Below are 22,002 nucleotides of genomic sequence, written 5' to 3'. Positions count from 1 at the left end.
TTTTGCTCCTATTAAAATTCATCTGAGTCATAAGTGGCAAGGGAAAAAGCATGCTGCTGTCAGTCTAACAAACATTCTGGGCAGAGGAACTACTTATCACCCATGAATTGTACTTCCCAGTGTCTCATTAAATCCTTGAGAAGGGGACATAATTGGGCCAAATTGCACAGTTTTAGTATCTGTGCTCTATCTGCCTTGGAAAAGAAAATCCAGCACCCTAGAGGCACACAAGGCACTAGGCAGGTTCCCTTTCTAGCTGGCATCACCGGGGGTGGCACTGCCATGTGACTAGCTGGCATTCCACCTTGGGGGTTAGTTTTCAATGTAGCATACAGATCTGTCCTCCCCCCTTCTTCTTTATAATTTGATTTCAAAATGTGACCCTTGAATTTAGGAAAAGTACATACTGAGAATACAATTTAACAGCTTTTCACTACAGCGAATAGGCTTACGAACTAATAGTTCAGCTATTACAAATAAGCCTCCATGCAAACAAAGTGCTAAGACGTCCTCTGCAACATTTCTCAGAAAGGACCAGATCCTGACACAAAATGGGCCCCGTACTATTTTTGTAACTTTCATATCTTCTGAATTCCTTTCTCTGTAGGGCCCCTGCTTTGCTTGGAAAGAGATGTAAAAGAGCCCAAACTCAGTGCTTCGGACACAGCCTTTGTTACTGATGAGATGTTCCTTTCCCTTTGTATTTGTTTATTGTTCTTAAATCTGTTTGGGGATAAATGACTTATTGTAATCACAAGAGAAAAATAACAAGAGTAAATGCCTCAGGAGAGGTCTTGTTGAACATAGCTGACTTAGAAAAGAGGAGAGAGGAGCCCCTCCTCTTAAGCTCACCTTTGATGTTGTCCTGAACATCACAGACCATCTTAAAACAGCCTCTTGTCAGCCCTGCCTGCAGTTGTTCATGGAGCCAAAGTCTGAACAGGCCAAGTAGGTAACACATATGGGCCCCTCCAAGTAGACATCCTGTGACAGCTATAGAGGCTTTCTAGTACATTCTCCAGAAAAGGAGGCATTGCCGAGTAGCACTAGCGTTTTCAGAGCTTATCGTCTGGACTGGGACTCCTTGTTTTCTCTAGGGGAGAGATGGCAGTTTAAACTAGCTGAGGTTTCAGGAAAGACCTTTCTAGCAATAGCAGAGCACAAGTCTGCTTATATGATGGACACTTAAATGTTTCCAGAGATTGCAAAACGTCTATGTAGAGTTCAGGTGTGTGTGTGTGTGTGTGTGTGTGTGTGTGTGTGTGTGTGTGTGTGTGTGTGTGTGTGTTCAGGCAAAGCACACTGTTGATGTTTCCAAGGCTAGCTGCTAACAGAGAATGGTAGGTTTTCACCCTGTGTGGGTCGAGAAGAGCCAGGGAGCCATGAGGAGGTCCTGTGGAGGTTGGTCAGGTCTGGACTCAGGAGTAGTAGACTCAGTCCCCTCTACTGGCTTTAGGAAACTGTCTCTAAACCATTGCCATACTAATGGAAAGTTTTAAAAAACACCCCACCTGGTAAATTTGAGAACAGATGTTGTCTGGATGGGCTTCTTAGCCCAAGTATGACAGTCAGGGAAGGTGTTTAAGCCAACTATGTAAAACCACTCCTAGCCAGGTCTCCAAACAAATCCATTTTATGGTGTCTATAATGTAAAACCATGCCCAACAAGAAAATGTCATCCAAAAGTTTAACAGAAAGAAGAATCAATGAAAAACACAAACGGCACAGTCTGAACATTGCAAGCAGTGGGCAGTGCAGAGTGAGGCAGTGGGACCAACATGGAACCCAGGAACAAAGGCAAAGACGGGGCTGTGGGAGAAGAGAGCAGGAGTGGGAACGGGCAGCGTCTTCCAGAAGGCTGTGCTCAACTGACCACTGCATCCTCTAAGTGGGCACCCACCTGTCGAAGAACAGCCTGAATCCATTGACCACATGCACACTCCTCAACCCAGCACCTCTGGGCAGAGGAGAACCACCCCCTGTGTGATCACTACAACCTGAGGGGCTCTGTATTTGTACATGAGGCTCCCTAGTCGAGTTTAAAGCCTGTGAATGTCTTTCCAAGGCCTCTATACAACCCACCGATGATTTCACAAGCCACATACCAGTGTTGGCAGGATTCAAGGGTGTGACCCTTTGCAAGGTGAAGTTCAATCTGCTTTACATGTCCTTCAGTTGCAATTTCAGAGCCTGTGGGATTTCTCTTGAAGGAGGGCTCAGCTCCAATTTCCCTTTCTAACTCATTTTCCTCCAATGCCAATTAAGATCTACACAGTTGATCTATCTTTTTTTTCATGTTAGCTATTGGCCATCTCAGTTAATGTGGAATCAAGGGCCAACAACCCTTTCTCTGAGTTATCTGGAAGCCTCAAAGTTATGAAGCATTGCCCAAAAACTGTACATCCACAGTCATGCTCCCAAGTATGGTGGCAGTCTTATTTTTGTTCAAGACTGTCCTCCTATTCAAAGTTTTACACTTCCTAACCCGACCCCCTCAGTCTCTATCCTTAAGCCACATCTTCATTCGCCTAGTGTGAACAAACAGGCTCACTGTTCCCTAAAGAACTCCTTCCCTAACTCAGCCAGAGGAAAATCATCATTAGTGTTTGGAAGTGGACAGAAATGAGGACTGTCTTTCCAAAACTCCAGTTCTTCAGAAAGGCAGGGAAAACCTTAAGCCACACAGTGGAATTAGAAGTCACCTGTGTTCCTTTCCCTAGTTCTTGGTAGAACAAGCACACAGTTAACAAGAGGAAAAGCAAGGTTCCCAACCATGGACTGTACCCTCTTCTCTACTTGAACACAGAGCCCATTAGCTGCTCTTTTGAAAGAGAAATCTCCAGAAAACACACAGAATAGGAGCTGATGGCTGCCTCTTAGAGGTTCAACCCCGTAACAAAGGTGGAAGGACAGGCTGCAGTTAGAGCGCCAGGCCAGTGCCAGGCCAGTGCCAGCCTCAGCCTCAGCCAAGGCTTCATGCAGCTGCAGTGGTGGCTTGGCCTGTTAGCATAATGCTGTGACAACTCCATCAGTGCAGTCTCAAGGTAGCTGTCAATCAGGATGCATCATTTAATCCAACAGCACTCGGAGGACTTTCTCCTACAACCCACATGACAGCATAGCTACAGCTCTATTTATATCAGCGCCCAGTTGTGTTTACAACGCTGCAGTAATTAGAGAAGATGCAACAGGCAGCAATATCACTGAGATTTCCATTTTGCAGCATTACCCTGTAAAGTGTGATCCTGCTTCACAGAGTCATGCTAAACGACAAAAGGCTATTTTCTTCAATCTCCCAGCCCCGACAGCACTTCATTTGCAGCTATCTATAATTAGATTAATGGTGTAGTGCAGTACAAAGCAGGCCCACTTCACATCAGATAGCTTATGAATTAGGACAAACACTTATTTCAATTCCAGGCAGAGAAAGCAATGACTGGGGTGTTTAGCATACCCTTTATGGTGGAATGAGATGTTAATTGTGTACCATTACCTCTAAACTGCTTGCTTGTTGTATAAATCACTGTGCTAATTGATGCAGAGATAGAAATGTAGCCACAGGCAAGAAAGCAAAGGAATGAGAGCTGAAGATGGAGGATAAGGGATTATCGAGGAAAACCATATGGAGACAAGGTTCCTTTGAAACCTCGGCTTTCTACCCGAGCAGGAATCCTTTAAATACAGCAGTAGGCAAGAAGAAGAAAAAAAAATTAACTTTCCCTTTTACAAACAAATTTCTTTTGTAAGTTCTGCCTGTCAAATAATGGGTAGGTGAAATTAATCTGAAAACACACTTATAAATATTGGAATATGTGGTTTCAAATAGTGAGAACATCTTATCTGGGCCGTGACTCATGGGTTAGGGGACAGCCCTTATAAATTACTTGATGCTATGTTTCTGACCCACCCACAAGGCAAAACAAGTTTTCTGAGGGCCTGAAATTCTTCTCAGTGTTAGGAGGAAAAGAAATCTATACTGATTTAGATCTGTCAGGCTAATTACAAAGACGCTTTCACTCGGTATGAATCAAATAGAACACAGTCTGCACTGATGCAGTAACTAGGGCCCTAGAACCCCAGAATCTGGCCATCCCAGGTCACAATTCCACATCATAGGAAAGAACCTCAAAGGAGACTTTTTCTAGCTGTTCTAAAACCAGCAAAACAAATAAATAAAAGCAATACTGATCTCAGAGCACCAATCTTTTGTCTCCAAATGTTCTTCCTTGTTAATTGTCCTGCTCTCATTTGTCCCGTAGCAGCTCTTGCTAGGTTCTAGAAAGTACAAACACAGAAACCAAACGCTGAACAAGAGTCAAGCCATGAGTGAGACACAACTACACATGCTCTCGGGAAGCTCATAAATCAAGCATGTGCCCTGTGTGTGTTTTCACTTTTTTTAAGGTGCAAATTACTGCTGTGCACTTTTTCACAATTCAGCTGCTTAGTAATTAGCACTGTTATAACACAATTTTACACAGCAAGCAATTGTAGGGATCAATCAGTTAGTAGTCCAATGTCCCTGCTTCACACTGACAGTTGACATGTCTCACAAAAGCACAATTCAGAAACACTGTATAAAATGTAACCTCCTGAAACACAACTATTGCCTTAACTTGCAAGACAATCAAGAGATGTCCCAAGGAACTGGGGCAGCTGGCTCAAGTTATCACACCTAAAACCTGGGGGACTAACCAGAGCTGCCTTGCCAGCAGCTACCATTACTACCTGTCATGGTTGAGAAGCTCTATATATCTGTCTAGAACTACAACACCTGCACTGTAAGGTCAAGTTCAATAGTTTAAGGTTTGGCACACTGTAATAATTGACAAAAGCCTACAAGGAAACATCAAGGTCCTGTGCAACAGAAAAAAAAAAAAATACCAAAATAGGGATGAAGATGTAGCTCAACAGCACAGCATTTGTCTACCTGGCATCCAGAGAGGGCCCTGGGTTTGATCTCTGAACCCTTGGGAGACAAAAATCTTAAAAGATAAGGAAACTAGTGAGGCATAGTAGCACAGGCTTGTAAACACAGCATTGGGGTGACAGAGGCAGGGGACTGCAAGTTCTAGGCAAGCCTGGGCTAACCTAATCTACATAGAGATCCTATCTTAAACAAACAAAACCATCCCATCCTAAAAGGGCCTCTCCCACATCACTGCTGGAACTGAGCTAAGTGTCCTGGAGGCCGCGCTTGGGCCTGCCCACTTCTCCCACGCATTCAGTGATATACCGGTATGAACAGGGAAAAAGTGGTCTCTGACTCAAATCACTCCGTGCCTATTCAGTGACATAAGCTGATCATAGCAGCACTGTGCTGTCACATAATGGACGGCTTTCCACTGGCAGACACTGCTCAGTCTGTGTTCAGGGTTCTATTCTTCAGGTAGCTTCCAAACTCCAGTTTCTTTTTATTTTGGTTTTTTTGTGTTTCCCCCACCTCCTTTTATTTTGTTTGTTTGCTTGCTTGCTGCTATGGATTAAATTCAGGGCATTGTACACACTAGGCACATGCTTTACCACTGAGCTACAAACCCAGGCCTGAGCTTCAGCCTTCAACAGGACCCATGACTGTGCCGAGAGACATCACAAAGACAGTGAACAAGAACCTTGTCTCTTTGGAGAAAAAAATTATAAAAATAGAGGCAAGAAGAAAAATTCTAACAAAAAAAAAAAAAAGAAGAAAAAAACCCACATGAGACTCATTTTTCAAAATTCTTCCTAAAAGGGTGTGGCTTCCCCAGCTGTCTCTAAGGTAACATGACCAGCTTGGTCTGGTGAGACAGCTCAGAGGCCGAAGGGGCTTGTCATCAGTCCTGACAACCTGTGTTCAATCCCTGGGGCCCACACATTAAAAGGAGAGAACCAACTTCCTCAGGTTGTCCTCTGACCTCCATACACAGGCCAGGGCGCATGTGAACACACACACACACACACACACACACACACACACACACGGAATGAGTGGCTGGCAGCTTGGATGTATCTCTGGTCGGAGGTAGAAAGATAATCCCTCTGGAGAGACCAGTTTGGAGATGTCCATCCACAACACAAAACCCAAGTCTTTTTCTGTCTTGTTTTTGTAATCACAAGCTTCCATCTACTCTACTGTCCTAAAGTGAACAACTTTCTCCCTTAACAACTGTGCTGAAAAAGCACGCTGATCATTAAACCTTAGGTCCAGCACTGCTCTCACCAACAGGGAACTCACTCCTCTGCTATGTTCCTGTGAGGCGACTTTCCTGGCCCCTGGAGTCACTGTCTTCACATACAAAGTGGGAAAGGAAAAGAGCCCTGTCCAGAGAGCTCGCCCCATGCCCAGGCTTCTCAGGCTCACTGAGAGCCCTCTGATAGAGGAGGAACACGGAGGAGTCCTTAGCAGGCCTCCAAGGGCACCAGTCTGCTGAGGACAGAGACCCCCCCCCAGCATGCAGTACTAGGGAGCCCCACATGCAGGTGCACAGAGGATAAAGGGGTCCAGGCGCCCATAGGCTGTCTAACAAGTAGGTGCACAGGCCACAAAAGCAATTTGCTAAAATAAGTGGCACTTTCATGTCCATAAAGGCAAGTCTGCTTACAGTGCACTGCACAGAATCCCAAGGCAGGGTATGTGCCTTCTGTTTGATCAGGAGTCTATGTGACACATTATGACTATAATGAGCTGGGGTTTTCTTTTTATACAAGAAAAATATTATAGATCTTTGAAAGCCCTGTACTCAATTATGTAACAATACTAACATCTGCTAAAGGTACAAGCTGTTTCCATTCTGCACCCTGAATTGTTTTATGTAATTACGAGTTTATAAGGTAGTTGGTAAGCCAGTAAGAAGGTACCTTTTTAAAGCACTCTGTAATTTGGGGTACAATGAAGTGTTCTCTTGAAAATCTGTAATTAGGGCAGCATCAACTTACAGGAAAGTACAGGAAATGTTATAACAACACAATTATGTAAATAGGCACATAGGTAGGGAAGCATACCATTTTGCTATGGTCCCCACCCCTCTCTTTACTTTCTCTTCCATTTGAATTCTTTGCTCATCTCAAGTGAAAGTACTGCTGTCACAGGATGTGGAACAAATGGACTCTGGGGAAAACAGATGGGGAGCCTGGCCTTCCTCCTCAGTTCTTCAGTCCGGAGCTACAACACCAGAGGCTGGGAAGCGTGCCAATGCTGGGCTTCTTCAACAGCACTCTGGCCTGCATGCAGATAGTTAAATAATAAAAAGTTTTCACAATTAGGAATTCATTGAAGAAATTCAGAATCAAATAGGACAAAATGTTGGCTTATGTTGGACAGAAATCACAAAACTAGCATGCTTAAAGGCAAAGTAAACAAAGCCAGAGATGACTGTGATTGTATAGTACTGTTGGCTAAAAAAAATCAAACCAGGACACAACCCAACAAGCCTTCACACAACAGTCCAAAGTACCAGGAATGATCTCTGTCAGGGGACTGCTGAACAGTTCACAATGTAACATATCTTACAAGCTCAGCCTGGGTTATGAGACAGGCTGCTGGCATTCCTTGTGGTATATATTATACACACACAATGCTACAGGCACATAAGACCTGCAAAGCCTAATATGGACAAAAAAGGAGATGCAGCCCTAGACTACAAATAGCAGCAAGTGAATCTTTATCCTTAGAAGCCCATAAACCTGAATTGAAGATCTGTAAAAGATGTTACCTTTAGTTAGAGATTGTGGCACATACCTATAATCCCAGCACTGGGGAGGTGGAGGCAGAAGACTGAGGAGTTCAAAGCCAGTTTGGCTATATAGTAAAGCTACATAAGACTGCCTCAAAAACAGTTTTTTTAAGATGTTAACTTTTTGGCCAAAAAATCTAATTTCTCAGACAAAAAAAAATTTATCTCATAGACAAAAATTATACATCTTTTAAAAAAGACTGTGTGTGTGTGTGTGTGTGTGTGTGTGTGTGTGTGTGTGTGTGTGTGTGTGTGTGTATGGGTGCTCACAGGAGCTACAAGAAGGTATCAGATCTCCTGGAGCTGCAGTTACAGGCAATTGTGGGCCATCTGACACAAGAGTTGAGATCTGAACCTGGGTCCTCTGCAAAAACATCACATACTCTTAACTGTTACACCATCTTTACAGCCCCACGATAATAAACATCTCGTATGACAGTCAGGGATTAAACTGACAAGAATTTGCAAAGCACCCAGCAAGTGCCCAGGAACAACTATGCATCAAGTATTCTTTCCGGTCTCTTGTCCAAACATCTCCGATTACGCAGAATGAAACAAAGCAGAATTGTGCATACTGTATATGGCAGCAACTCACAGATACTAATTTTAGTACTTGCTCTGTGGCTTACAGTTTATAAACAAAAGAAGACTAAATTCTTCAAATACTACATATAACTTCTTAAAAAAAAGGTCTAAAATAAAAATTATAAAATAGGATTCTATGACAGCAAGAACTTCTAGATGGGGTTGTGTGGTGCTCTAGGGTCCTCAGACTCCTAAATAGATACATGGTGAACTTAAGGATCAGTCTAAATGATCTATTCACTTAACGCTACTTAATAAACATATCTGGACATGGTGAGAGTATACATATGGAAACATGGCTCCTGGCCTCAAACTCCATAACCTGACCAGTCAGAAAAGGCAGTCTGCAAAGCTTCAATATCAATACAAATGGGTACTACCAAAAATGGACTCACTGGGAGCAGGTTTTACATTCAGCCCTCCTAAAGCCCCCTGGGTTAGGAGGTAGTAGGAACAATGACACCATGTCTGGGGTCTTCAGCATAGCTACTGAGTTTCAACTTCTAACTCCACAGCTTAGAAGCTCTGGAATCTGAAACTTGGTGTGTCTCTAGATCTTGACTCACCAACTGTGGGTCTTTGCAGTGCCTAATTCACAAGGTTGTTCTGAAGATCAAGGGAATTCTTGGACGAAAAATCTACTTTGAGACTCTGGTCTGTTTCACTTCAACTTTGCCACCTCTGTCCAGGCTGCCCCGAAACTCCAGGCTCCACTTTACACAACGTGCCTTCTCCCCTCACTTTCTTATCCTCTTAGACAGCTCCTCGCTATGTGGCCCAGGCTGGCCTCAGACTTGAGGTGATCCTCCTGCCTTTGCTTCAGGAGTGCTGGGGTAAAGGTGTGTGCCAACACACCTTCTTTCCTTTCTTAATTTTGGATCCTTTGTTAATGTCCACAACAGTCTGACTGCAATGGCATAACAAAAATTTCTTTTTACCCCACCCTTTGCTCTCAGAGGAAACTTTTTTATCTCATATCCTAATATTAATACCAACCAGCATAAACTTCTATAACTTTATAAACTGTCATCACTTAGTGGCTTCTAGAACCTAGAGCGTCACAAATGCCCAAAGTAACTAATTTAGTCACAGAGGTTAGGACTGCTTCCCTCTATACTTGTCTATAAGTAACAGCTGTCCAATCAAATCTAACTCTTTTATAGGTAAAGTAAAATAAAGCTATGGAAGCCCATGAATAAGGCATATAAGTCAGTAAGGGCCATGTCCCTTGCATCTACAGTCCTGAGCCTATGTTGAAAGCACATGGTGGGCAGAGTCTGGGAACCAACCATGCTCAGTTCAGTGAAGCCTCTCTTGTCATAAGAAACTGAGCAGATAGATGCCCCAGCAGAGCAGTCCCCTCTGGCACACCAAGTTCTACCCCGAGCTGTGCCCTCAGCCCTCTTCACCTTTTATATTTAAAGAAGGTCTTTTTAAGTTGTCCAAGTTGGCCTTGAACTTTCCACTCTTCTGCCTCAACCTCTCCCGGGTAACTGGGATTATAAACTGGTACCACCGGGCCAGCAGCCTGAATTCACTCTTGCCCACGTGAGGTCTCAGAGCTTTGGGAGTGTTTGGTGAGTATAGTCAGCATCTTACTAATGTTGCTGCCCCTGAGTCGGAGACAAGCATTAGAAGGGTGAGGTTAGGAGGGAAACCTGTGCACACAGCCTGGGGTTCTTAATCCAGGAGAGGCCTGAATGAAGAAAGCACCGTGGTCAAAATGTGTTCGGGAAACCAGGTTCTCCAACAGTTTGCAGATTTCAAGTGAGCTGAAAGAAGCCAGAACTATTGACTATATAGGCAACTGGGGTGACTGGTTTATTTAAAACTATGAGGAAGGTAAATTAAAAAACAAACAACAACAACAAAAACGTCCTAGAAAGGTCAGCATGATAACTTCAAATGAATGAAATGACCACTATAATACAAATTAAATGAAAATTAGGACACGACCCCTCCTAGGAATGATTAAAGAGGTTTTACTGTAGATATGAGGGACAATACAGGCAGAGGCACCTGGAACAGTCCAGACTGAACCTGGACTGGGTGGGGGTAGCGAGGGAGGGAAAAATAAGAGAAGAGAAGACAAGTGGACCAAGAGAGAGGCCAAGGGCCAAGAGGTCAAGGCAGCATGTGGCCCAATGGCTGGTTTATATGGGATCAGAAACTGGCGAAAGGAAAGGCAAGTGAAGCCCAGCCACTGGGCTGGAGAGGGTTAGGGTAGGGAGTGGGATGAGAAGGCTGGGAGGAGCCACAGGGACTGAGTCATACTTGTCTCTTTGGAATTTGACACAAACAAACTCAGTGTAAATCCCTTCAAAAGGAACTTTAATATTAAAGAAATATAAGCACATCCAAAAGGAGAATCCTGGTCTCAACAAAGGATAACTATACGTGAGGACTAGATCAGCATTGCCCTGATGGATGGCTGTCCCAGTCTGAATTTCTGCTTCTCTACAATCTTACAACAACATTCAGTCTCATAACTGCATCCATTTCAGACTAATTACCTCATTCTGAAAAAGGCTGAGGAGAAAGCAGGATGAAGCACAGGTTTGTTAGGGTGTGTGGCTACATGGTGTTTTTATTCTCATTACCAAGGGATGAAAATTCCTATTTTCCCACATTTTCTCTGGCATTCATTGTCATCCATGTCTGGGGTGTATTAGGGCAACATCTTTTCTGCTTCTTCCCTGGATGGTGGGACTCTTTTATGACCTGCTGTCTGACTTCAGTTGAACTGAGGGATAGAATAAGATTTTAAGAGTAGATCAAATACTGTTTGTCTTGAGGGATGTGGGATGAGAATCTGTTATTTCTCCTCCCTAAAAGAAGCATGACTTTGTTTTTCCAAAGTCTGTACTAACGTATTGGTTTGTGGACAATCAATTCCTTGTCCCCATGGAAAAGTCTCATGCAACCTGAATCAGAAACAGTTGTTTTTCCTTTGCTCCTCTGTGTTTTTTAGAAAACTATCTTCTGTGAGAGAACCCCTTCCCCAAACACTGTGGCCCAAATCCAGGGCCTCTACCACTGAGCTATCAAATCCCCAGCTCTGAAAAAAAAAAAAAAGCCATTTTCAAGGTCAACTATATATAAGATTTGTTTATATTAAGAAGAATGACAAAGTCCATATATGTTTTTTGTCTTGTTTGTGTCACTAGACATGATGGGACAAATGTGCCTCCTGCAGTGTGCCTTGTTCATCTTGGAGCAACTGGAAACACATGCTCTTTAGCATGAAGAAGTGACATAAAAGCCTAGAGCTAGCTTCACTGAAATAGTACATCAAACCTGTCTTCAGGCATCCAATAGGCTGATTACCCTACCAAACACTGAAGTCCATAATGACTGCCAAGAGGATGATGAAGAGATGAAGCCATGTGGTCTAGAAAAAGCAACAGAAGGAATTGGAAGGGCTGATCTGCCAACAATGAAAATCATCAGCAACAGTACTACAAATAGTTCATTAATATCTTACACACACACACACACACACACACACACACACACACACACACACACATACACTCACACACACACACACAAACACACACACTATACAAAGACCAGTGAATAAGTTTTTCTGTAGGCCAAACACCTGAGTTAAAGGATAGCTTCATTCCAGTTATCTATATGAATACAGATGCAAACTAATGGGGAACTCTTTCCTAAGTCTCTTTGGAGCTACATAAGCTGCTGAGGTTTACATCTGGGGAAGCAGTGTCCTATGCATTGAGTACACACCTAGAACTTTATGGCTAGGTAAGAAGCCTCTAAATACCACCACAGACTACTCATAGTTACATGACATGAACTGCCACCAATGCTGTCCTGCTTATGGAAAGCTCCTCTCCAGTCATGGACAAGCTCTTAAGCAGAGACTGAATCTGCTTTGTTAAAAGATTTCATTAAGGCAGAGGTAGACAGAATACATTTTTATACACTGTAAGGAAGTGTGCTGTGGTGATCTGAATGAGAAATGCCCCCCTTAGGTACATGTATTTCAACATGTGGTCCTCAGTGGTGGTACTGTTTGGGGAGGTTATGGAACCTTTAGGATGGGAGCCTTGCTGGAGGAAGTATGAGGCTGGGGGTGGGCTTTGAGGATTTATACCTTTGTCCCACTTCCAGTTTGCACTCTGCTTCCTGTGTGTGGATAAAGATGTGCTCTCTTAGCTTCCTACTCCAACTACCTGATGCCACCCTTCCCCACTATCATGGACTCTTACATTAGTCACTTTTGGTCATGGTCTTTTAACACAGCAACAAAAAGTAACTAATACATATATCAACATTACAGAGAAGAATCATAAACTATCCCAAAACCCAGAAACCAACAACTATCACTGAAACCCCTTGATAGAGAAGATCTAATCTTAAGCATTAAGAATGTGGTTGTTGGGTCAGGCATAGGGGTGTGTATGGTGGTGCACACCTTTAATCCCAGCACTCAGGAAATGGAGGCAGACAGATCTTTGAGTTCAAGGTCAGCTTGGTCTACAGATCAAGCAAGCCAGGACTACACAGAGAAACCATGTCTCAAAAGAAAACAACAATAAGAATGCAGTTGTCTATGTTGGAAGACTATTTGGCCATAAGAAAAATGTGAAAGAAGCCAGGAAGAAGTCACAGAGAAGGGGATTTAATGTATATGAAACAGCTAGAGCAGGAAATCCAGAGACAGAAAACAGACTCCTGCCTGCTGGGTAAGGTACAGGGTGTCCGCTTATTGGATAAATGGAAATGGAAAAATGAGGATGGCACATGACAAATATACTAAATCCCATCAGAGAGAGAGGTGATATGTCTGTTAAACAATAATAACCTGTTAGGGAAGGGACCATATGCTTGGTTCATAGAACACAAGCAGGATTTGTGAATGAAAACAGAAAAATAGGTGTTTTTCCTTGACTAATCTATACACATCCACATCCCTAGAAGTAACAAAGGGCAGGTAGGCTGTAAACATATCAGTGCTGAAGAACCAAGAGCTAAGATGAGGGGCTTCCACACCCAGCAGCTTCTCATAAGGAAAAACTCACCAAGTCTTGGGACTTTCCTTGCTGAATTCTTTTGAAATGTATTTCTGTCTTGGCATCATCAAAATTTAGACATAGGTTCATAAATTTTTTCTTGTAGATGATATGAGTAATATGCACCTTGCATGGATGACCTCCCAGACAAAAGAAGTAACTTGGCTATACTTAGAGTGAAGTGTCTTGGAGAATGAAGGAGTTTCTAGACAGGAGCATGCAAAAGTCCTTGATCTGTAGCCAGGGACCTTGGAAGGTTGGGACCTGCTGCCACTAAAACAAAATGTAAAATGCTGGGTCAAAGATGATAGCTAACATTGTTTCTCTGCCATATGATTTATATACTTTCTCAAGGCAAAGAACAGTATTTCTTGGATATATATTAAAACTTCAAAACCCAAATTTAGTACACTTTCATTATTTTATATTTTTCTTATTCCCCACACTCACCACCTAGGGCCTTGCACATATAAGGAAGCACTTCATTCCTGGGCCTCACTGATCCTTCCTCCCTTCCTTTATTTCTATTTTATTTATTTATTTTTGGTTTTTGGAGACACAGTTTCTTTGTGTAGCCTTGGCTATCCTAGAGCTAGCCCTGTAGACCAGGCTGGCCTCGAACTCACAGAGATCTGCCTAATACTGCCTCCTGGGAAGTGCTGGGATTAAAGGCATGTGCTGCCACCACCAACCGGCCCTCTTCCTTTATTCTTCATTGCAATGTTAGGCATTGAGCCAGGGCCTTGTGCAGGATAGGTAGGTATTCTACATCTGTGAGCCACAAGCCCAGCCTCTTTGACTTAAAATGTAAATGGAAAAGTGACTTAATGTTTGCAAAGATGATTCTTATCCTCAGTGAAAACAAAACTAAATTTCCAGTGTAACAGAAATAAACATACTAATGATGCACTTTTGTGATCATCAAATACTGTGGGTTTTTCACTGAATTCTTCACTTTGTTTCTAATTTTCACTCTTGTGTTAATTAGGGGACTGAGAATTACAGATTTCAGAGATAAAAGGGTCCCGGAGGTCCTGGAAGAGCACAGACTCTGCTACCAGCCCTGTTGGGACAAGTGTTCTCAGACTACCATCTTGGGAGTCCACCGGACATGAGAATGCAAGCTGCCAATGACAGCAGTTGCCCAGCACACTAGGTAGTTTCATGGCCTTGTGGTTGAGTTCACAGTAATACCTAAGACTGTTCTCCTAACTTTCCTTTGTTTGGATGATTTACAATCATTTCTCCAGTCATAGCCAAGGTGTTATCAACTCCCCTGAGCTCCTGGGGTAACATCTCCCTCTGGGCTCTTGGGCTTATCCTGGCTCTGTTTATCTTCTATTTGGCCTTATTACTTTGAGCTGGTATGGTGGTGCATGCCTGTAATCTCAAAACTCAAGAGGTAGAAGCAAGAGGATCAAGAGTTCAGAGCTAGCTTCAGCTACATAACAAGTTCAAGGCTAGCTTGGACTGTATGAAACCATATGGAAAAAAAATCTCAAACCAAAACAACAAAAACAAAATTAAATTGGAAATGCCAGCTTTGGTACCTGTTCCTTGGTGATAAAATGAGAAAAGTTGATCATTTTACAGTACAGAAGAAACTTGGCAACACCAACTCAACCAAGCCACCACTGTCCTGTCCTGGGAATGAGATGAGCAGAAGTGAGCCTCCTGCGGGCAGCTAGCTGTGAAGAACCCCCTAAAGAGTCCAGCTGAGGGACTGCTGATGAAAGTAAAAACTGTGTTAGCCAGAAAGACTGAGGAACAGATTTTGGACAAACAGGGACTGGGGGTGTGGAGTGGATGTAATGCAGCAGGTGATTCTGAAGCAGACCCTGGACTAGAAAAGGCACTTCTTTCTTTGACTGTAAGTCAGTGAGGAAACTGGCAAAGTTGGAAATGTTTGGAGTTTAGACAACTGTGCTATATTGATACTGTTCATTTCTTGGTAGTGAAAACTGTACAGCCATGCTGTTATAAAAGGGGATGTTGTCTTGTAATGAAAAAGCACAAAAATATTATTAGCAACTTAAGAATGGTACAAAGTAACATGAGTGATAGATAGACAGACAGATGATTGGATAGCTAAATAAGAAAATTACAACTGAAGCAACAACCACAGCACATGGTTCACATATGGAATCTGGGGAAAATGATATGGACAGCATTTATGGTATTTTTGTGACTTTTATAGTAAATCTGATGTCGTTTTAAAGCTTAAGAATTAAAACTAAATCTTAAAAACCTGAGATAACAGTTTCCGTGTTGGATAAGAAAACTAAATGTGGGATTAAGAGTGTGGATGCAGTTCAGGGTCTCGGAGGACATCTGCAGTAATTACTTTTAAAGGGAAATCAGTGGTTACAGGGAGTGCTAATTGGAAGTTGGCACAGCTCCAGGTCGCTGACACTATCTCCCAAATTAACCCAACAAACTGGACGGCAGAGTAGTAAAATATCTTTGCGCTATTGTGAGCTCATGAATGAGAAAGCAAGAAAGAACTCTGAACTCTCCCCTTGCTTTAATAAGAATGGACATTTCTCACAGGCTTCAAATGGGTTCTGCCTCTGGCCTCTGTCTTCAATACCTGCAGGTTCACAAGACTGTCAGGGAAGACCGGTGCTGGCACTGCAGCCTGTAGTCAGTCTACCAACACTCACTGCCACAGTGGTACTCTCCTAGCTAGGGCTTCTCTTGCTGGGACGAAATACCACAACAAAAGCAAGCTGAAGAGGAAAGGGTTTATTTGGCTTACACATCACTCTTCATCACTGAAGGAAGTCAAGACAGGAATCCACACACAGGGCAGGAGTCTGGAGGCAGGATCAGATGGAGAGGCCATGGATGGGTTCTGCTTACTGGCTTGCTCCCCATGGCTTGCTCAGCCTGCTTTCTTATAGAAGCCAGGATCGCCAGTCCAGTAATGGCACCACCCACAATGGGCTAGGCCCTCCCTCATTAGTTACTAATAAGAAAATGCTCTACAGTCTGGCCTACACACCGACCTTATGGAGGCAGGTCCTCAGATTACTACAGTTTGTGTCAAGTTGACATAAATCTAGCCAGCCTGGCACCATCTCTGAACTGTCCCAGAGAGCTGGCCTTTCTATGGCAACAATCTAATAGCACTAACTGTAGGACTTCTGACAAAGAACAAGCTGGCCATAGCAGGCAACCCTTTCTGCCTCCATATCTTGAGCCTGGGTTACAGGTGTGTGTGACCATGCCTGTTATCCAACTATGGGACTATTAATTGTCCTTTTTTCATTTGCTGTGATATATATGTATATAGTATGTATGTGTGTATGCATATTTGTTCACATATGTATGAGCACACATACATGTATTTGTATACACATATGGAGGCCTAAAGTTGACATTAGGTATCTTCCTTCTTTGCTCTCCACTCTCTTTACTGAGGCTGGTCTCTCACTGAACCTGGAGATCTCCAATTCCAGCCACTGTGGCTAACCAGCTTGCCCTGGGAATCCCCTGTATCTGTCTCCCTAGACCTGGGATTCCAGGCAGCAGTACCTGCCTGGATTTTATGTTGGTGTTGAGGAGGTAAACTCTGGTCTGTGGTGCTCCCTAACCCGATAGAAATGGATTTCTAATGCCACTAATGAAATGCAGACTTTAATCCAACCCAGGAAGGTGACTGACCGCCTTTTTGGTTTTTCCCCCAGTGCTGGACACAGACCCCATGTCCTTACAAGGCAAGCACTTTATCACTGAGCCACACCCCCAATCCAAAAAGACAATTCTAATCAAGTTCTCCAGTAAAATAGGTGGCAATATTCAAGTGTCACCAGAATTTAAGGCCTCCATTGCCTAGGCTGCTCCATCCCATGATGCTTTTTCACATCAGTTACTAAATGAACCACAGGTAGAATTACATAAGCCCCATTTTTTCCAGCGGCAGCACCATGGGTGACTATCTTAACCACAGCACAAAGACCAAACAAACCTTTGTTATGGTTGACCTCCTAAATATGATAGCTAATACAGCTAGCAGCAATCCCAGACTTCCACCTCCAGATGCCACAAAATTTAAAAAAAAAAAAAAGCAGGAAATAAGTGCCACAAATATTTATATTTTGGGGGGATTTAAAATAAGAGTTACAAATACAAATGAGTTTGCACAAAGGGAGGCATTCAACCCAGGGCTTCCTGTGGAGCCAGGGCCACACTGCAGCCCCTCTGCCTTGCTGTGTCTACATTAGACTGGAGGCACCTTCTATAGGGCTAAACATTATTAAGAGTGTGAGCTTCTGCCATTATTTCAAAACTGAGTTAACCTTCATCCCAAGGGCAATGTTTTGCAGCTGTCTGCAGTGAGTCAGTACTTTCTTTTTTCCATTCTTTGTTTGCTTTCTTTTTTGGTAAATTACCCTTTACATTTCTGCCTGTTATTAGGAGAAAAGAACAAAGTTTGAATTTGTTTCTTGCTATTGTGAACACCTGCTTGCTTTTTAAAAAGGCAGAAATGAAAACAACAGAAGCTTTTTCACATACGTTACAAAATGATCTATAGACAAGGAGGGCATGTATGCGTGTGTGCATGCGTGTGTGTAAGCATGTGTGTATTAAGTTGCAATGCCATTTTCCCCACTGAGAGATCATTTTTCAGACAGTATTCAGTGGCTGTGTTCATCACTTCATGGACGATTCTGTCCATGATAAACTGCGTACACGACAGTGGTCCCGAGGTGTACTGCTACTGACACCGTGCCTTTTACCTTTGTGTAATGCCTTCTATGCTGCTTGTGCAACAACTTCCTAATTTTTTTGTTTGTTTGAGACAGCATCTCAGGTAGACTAGGCTGGTCTCAAACTCAATATGGAGCCAAGGCTACCCTTGAATTCTTAATCCTCCTGCCTCCCCTTCCCCAGTGCTATGATTACAAGCTTGCCCCACCAGGGCACATTTCTCAGAAGGTGTCCTGTCTCTAAGTGATGTGTTTACTTTTTGAGGTTACTTGGTATAATCAATACCAAGCACACAAAACAAAGCATTCACAAGAATGACTACTCTCCAGGCCCTCAGAAGTGTCCTGACTGATCTTCAGTTCTATGGTCAGCACCACCGCCACGGAACTTATCAGAAATGCAAATCATGAGGTCCAGCCCCAGACTTAGGAGGTCAGCAATGATTCTGAAGCACACTGAAGTTCGAGTGCTCCAGACAGTCTGGGCTGGGCCATTTGAAGTCACACACGGGGAGCCTGCTATCTCACTCTGTTCATCTGGTGAAACCAAGCAAGCAGGGGATGCCTTTGTCAATGCATAGGAAAGGCTGACAGGGCTGCAGGTGTCTAGCATATAGGAGGCCTTAGGATCAACCATCCTCAGCACCACAAAACAGATAAATAAGACAAAATAAAATTGCATGTTGGCAATGATTGCCAGAGTTGATGATGGGAGCAGTGATTGGCTACAACCAGTCAGAAAAGAGTTTCCAAGGTGAAAAAGACCCTAAAGCTGAAGAATGTAGTAACTGCTGCACAACTGTACACTAATCAGGACTCACTGAGTTATAACAGTGTCAATGCTATCATGTGACGTACATCTTTGAAATGGGGCTGGGGAAATAAATGCCCAGTAGGTAAACCACTTGCCACACAAGCAAGAACACTTGAGTTCAGATCCTCAGAGCAGATAGCTGTCTGTGGTAGTGACATCTGGAATCCCAGCACTCCTAGGGCAGGATAGGAGAAGACCTGGAAGTTCATGGACCAGCAAGCCTGGCAGACCAGCTAGCCTGGCACACACAGTGCTGGACAGGAGACCTTGTCTCCAAAAGGGTGGAAGGAGAGGACCAACACCCAAGGTTGTCCTCTGACCTTCACGCATGCACCACTGCATGTGTATTTACACATACACGCACACTCATAACTGCACACAGATTTTTTTAAATGTTTGGTAAAGTATCTAGTTCATCGTAATCAGATGTTGGTTCTTGGTATCTAAGCCATCTGATAAACCACACTTGCCAAATTGCAAATGTTCTAAAAAGGAACTAACTAACTTCTAACTGTGATGGTCTTTTCCTGCCATGATAGTAGGATCTTTTCTTTTCTTTTTTAGTGTTCCCCAAAACATAAATTAAACCTATGATCCCTGTTTCAGAACACCTAACAGAATGACCCAAAGGGAGAAGAGGTTTGCATTGGCTCAAGGTAAAGAGGACTCAGTCCATTATACAGGGAAAGGCATGGATGCTGGGACTCCATATAAGGTGAGGTGGAACTTGCAGCAGGGCATGTTGTATCTTAATGTATCAGGAGGCATCTTGGGTTGGAAGCAGAGCCTTCCTATATAACTTCAATCAGGCCCCTATGGCCCTACTTCTGACAGCTAGGACCCTGTCAAAAGGTTTCATACCTCCCAAAAAATACCACCAACTGGGGACAAGGTGTTTAAAGGAACACTTTATATTTGAGTCACTTGCCTCACAATGAAGATTTTACAGAGAGAAGTCTATCAGTGACAAATACATTCAACTGATCCACATCAGTCCACTGATAGTGCCTTCCTTTCCAAAACACTGCAGGCGTCAATGCTGCCATTTTCACTTCAATAAGCAGATGCACCATAAACCACACTGATGTGTTGACAGACATGGCCACAGACAGAACAGTAGACAGCTCTCGCAACAGACAATATAAGTGTTCTTTTTTTTAAGGCTGAGAAGTATTTCAGTGGTGAAGTGCTTACCTAGCATGTGTGAAGCCCAGGGTTCAACCCCTAGCACCCCCAAAACACATGGCTGTGTTTTTCTGACAGCAATGCTGAGCTTTCCCCTGCACCTGGTGCTGGGAAACAAATAATTGCTGGCTCCTCAGACTCTCTCCCATACCAAGAAATGGTAAAGGGGAAGGACAACCCTTCCATCATCTTACATAAGGCCAACTTGCCCCTTTCTCATGAAACCCTTAATTCTACAATGCTCGCTCCATCTACCTTCCAAATAAAACCCTAGCTATTTTTTTCAGAAATTTCTTTACTTCAATTGACTACATGAAATTATTGTAGCTGTTTAATGCAATACTGTTTTGATACTATAACAGATTTAGCTAGCTTCTCTATTTACTTTTGGCTAATAATGTAATTTGAAATGTAAGATTTTATACTGTTTTAGACTATGTACAAACACATCTATATTAGCTTTTTCATTACATGTGTCAGTACTGGTATACACAACGGAGAAGATAAAATTAATTTACACATATGGCAGCAGCCATGTAGAGCAAGGGCAGGTAAACCTTTGTTATCCAATGAATAATTTAGGTTTTACCGTATGCTGGCATTGTTGCTGCAGTAGTCTGGAAAAATCTATTGACAATCAATAAACAGATGGGCATTGCTAAATCAGGTTCCAGTGAAATTTTATTTATTAACATAGGTGTGGGCTGCAGCTTGCCATTCTATTCTAAAGCAGTATTTTCCAGGGAACTCAAAGGAACACTGCCTCCAGGACATGGAAGTAGCTACTGTGAAAACAATACAACTAGGAGAAACTGCACCTCCAAAAAACGGGTTCAGAGAAAACTGAGGGCTGGTTTTCCTTTATACAGTCATCTCAAGAGCTTCAGAATGGACTGTACACAATGACTCTGCAAGAATAACCCTTGAAAGATTTCTCAGAACTTCAAGTCAAATTGGGCATGGTGGCTCATGACTAGAATCCTGGATCTCAAGAGACAGATGCAGCAGGAATGTACCAAGTTCAAGACTAACCAGGACTACATAGTAAGGCCCTGTCTCAAAACAACCATAAACCCACAAAAAACTACCCCTCAAGTCAAATAACTGTGTTTTTTAAAAGCAATGAAAAATAAGCCAGTCAGTGGTGGTACACACCTTTAATCCCAGCACTTGGGAGGTAGAGGCAGCAGATCTCTGAGTTCAAGGCCTGCCTGGGCTACAGAGCAAGTTCCAGGACAGCCAAGGCCACAAAAATAAACAAACAAACAAACAAATAAATGGCTGGATGGATGAAGGAAGGAAGGAAAGAAAAGAAAGAGAAAAGCAAGGAAAAATAGATTGTGAACAATTCTATTATATATATATATGCTAACTATATTTTGGTACCTACATTATTGAAACATTTGGGCTGGAGTGGAGATGCCTTTTTAAAACAGAATTCCAACTTTGAGGTGTACAAAGCATGATTAGTTTGTTCTAGTTAGGAAAAGTCACTGTTGGTCATCTATTATTGTGTTTTCTATAGAATTATGAGCCTGTTCTGTATAGGGGTGGGGGTCTTTTTCCCAAGTCACCAGAGTTTCAGCCATCATTTCTCTTTTTAAGTCCTCTTTGCCAACCATTCTGTTTCCTTCCCAATCCCCCTGTTGGTTTAAAAACACCAACAGGCCCCTGGAGATGACTCAGCTGGTAGAGCCCTTTATTCTCGGGTCGATGACCCTGAGTTCCATCTCCAGATCCCACAGGTGGCAAGAGAGAATTGACTCTGGAAAGTTGTCCTCTGACCTCCACACTTGTGCCCATGGCACACATCCCTGCAGTCACCAAGTAAATAAATACACACAAAATAAATAAATAAAAAGTAAATAACCGAAAAGTCCCACAACAGCATCTTCCACAGTATTTTGAGTCTGATACTATCCACTAAATGGAAAGGATTTAGTAGCTGGGCATGG

The 22,002-nt window shown here is 42.9% G+C and overlaps 1 protein-coding gene across 2 annotated transcripts in view; it reads right to left on the bottom strand.

Annotated features, from left to right (window-relative positions):
- Positions 1-22,002, bottom strand: part of Pcca (propionyl-CoA carboxylase subunit alpha) — a 370,367-nt gene that overhangs the window by 13,860 nt on the left and 334,505 nt on the right. The window lies entirely within an intron of this gene.

The sequence above is a fragment of the Peromyscus maniculatus genome, chromosome 9 (genome assembly GCF_049852395.1).
Source record: "Peromyscus maniculatus bairdii isolate BWxNUB_F1_BW_parent chromosome 9, HU_Pman_BW_mat_3.1, whole genome shotgun sequence".
Lineage (NCBI taxonomy): Eukaryota > Metazoa > Chordata > Mammalia > Rodentia > Cricetidae > Peromyscus > Peromyscus maniculatus.
The sequence above is the reverse complement of the archived record's forward strand: the minus strand, read 5'-3'. Positions and strand labels throughout refer to the sequence as shown.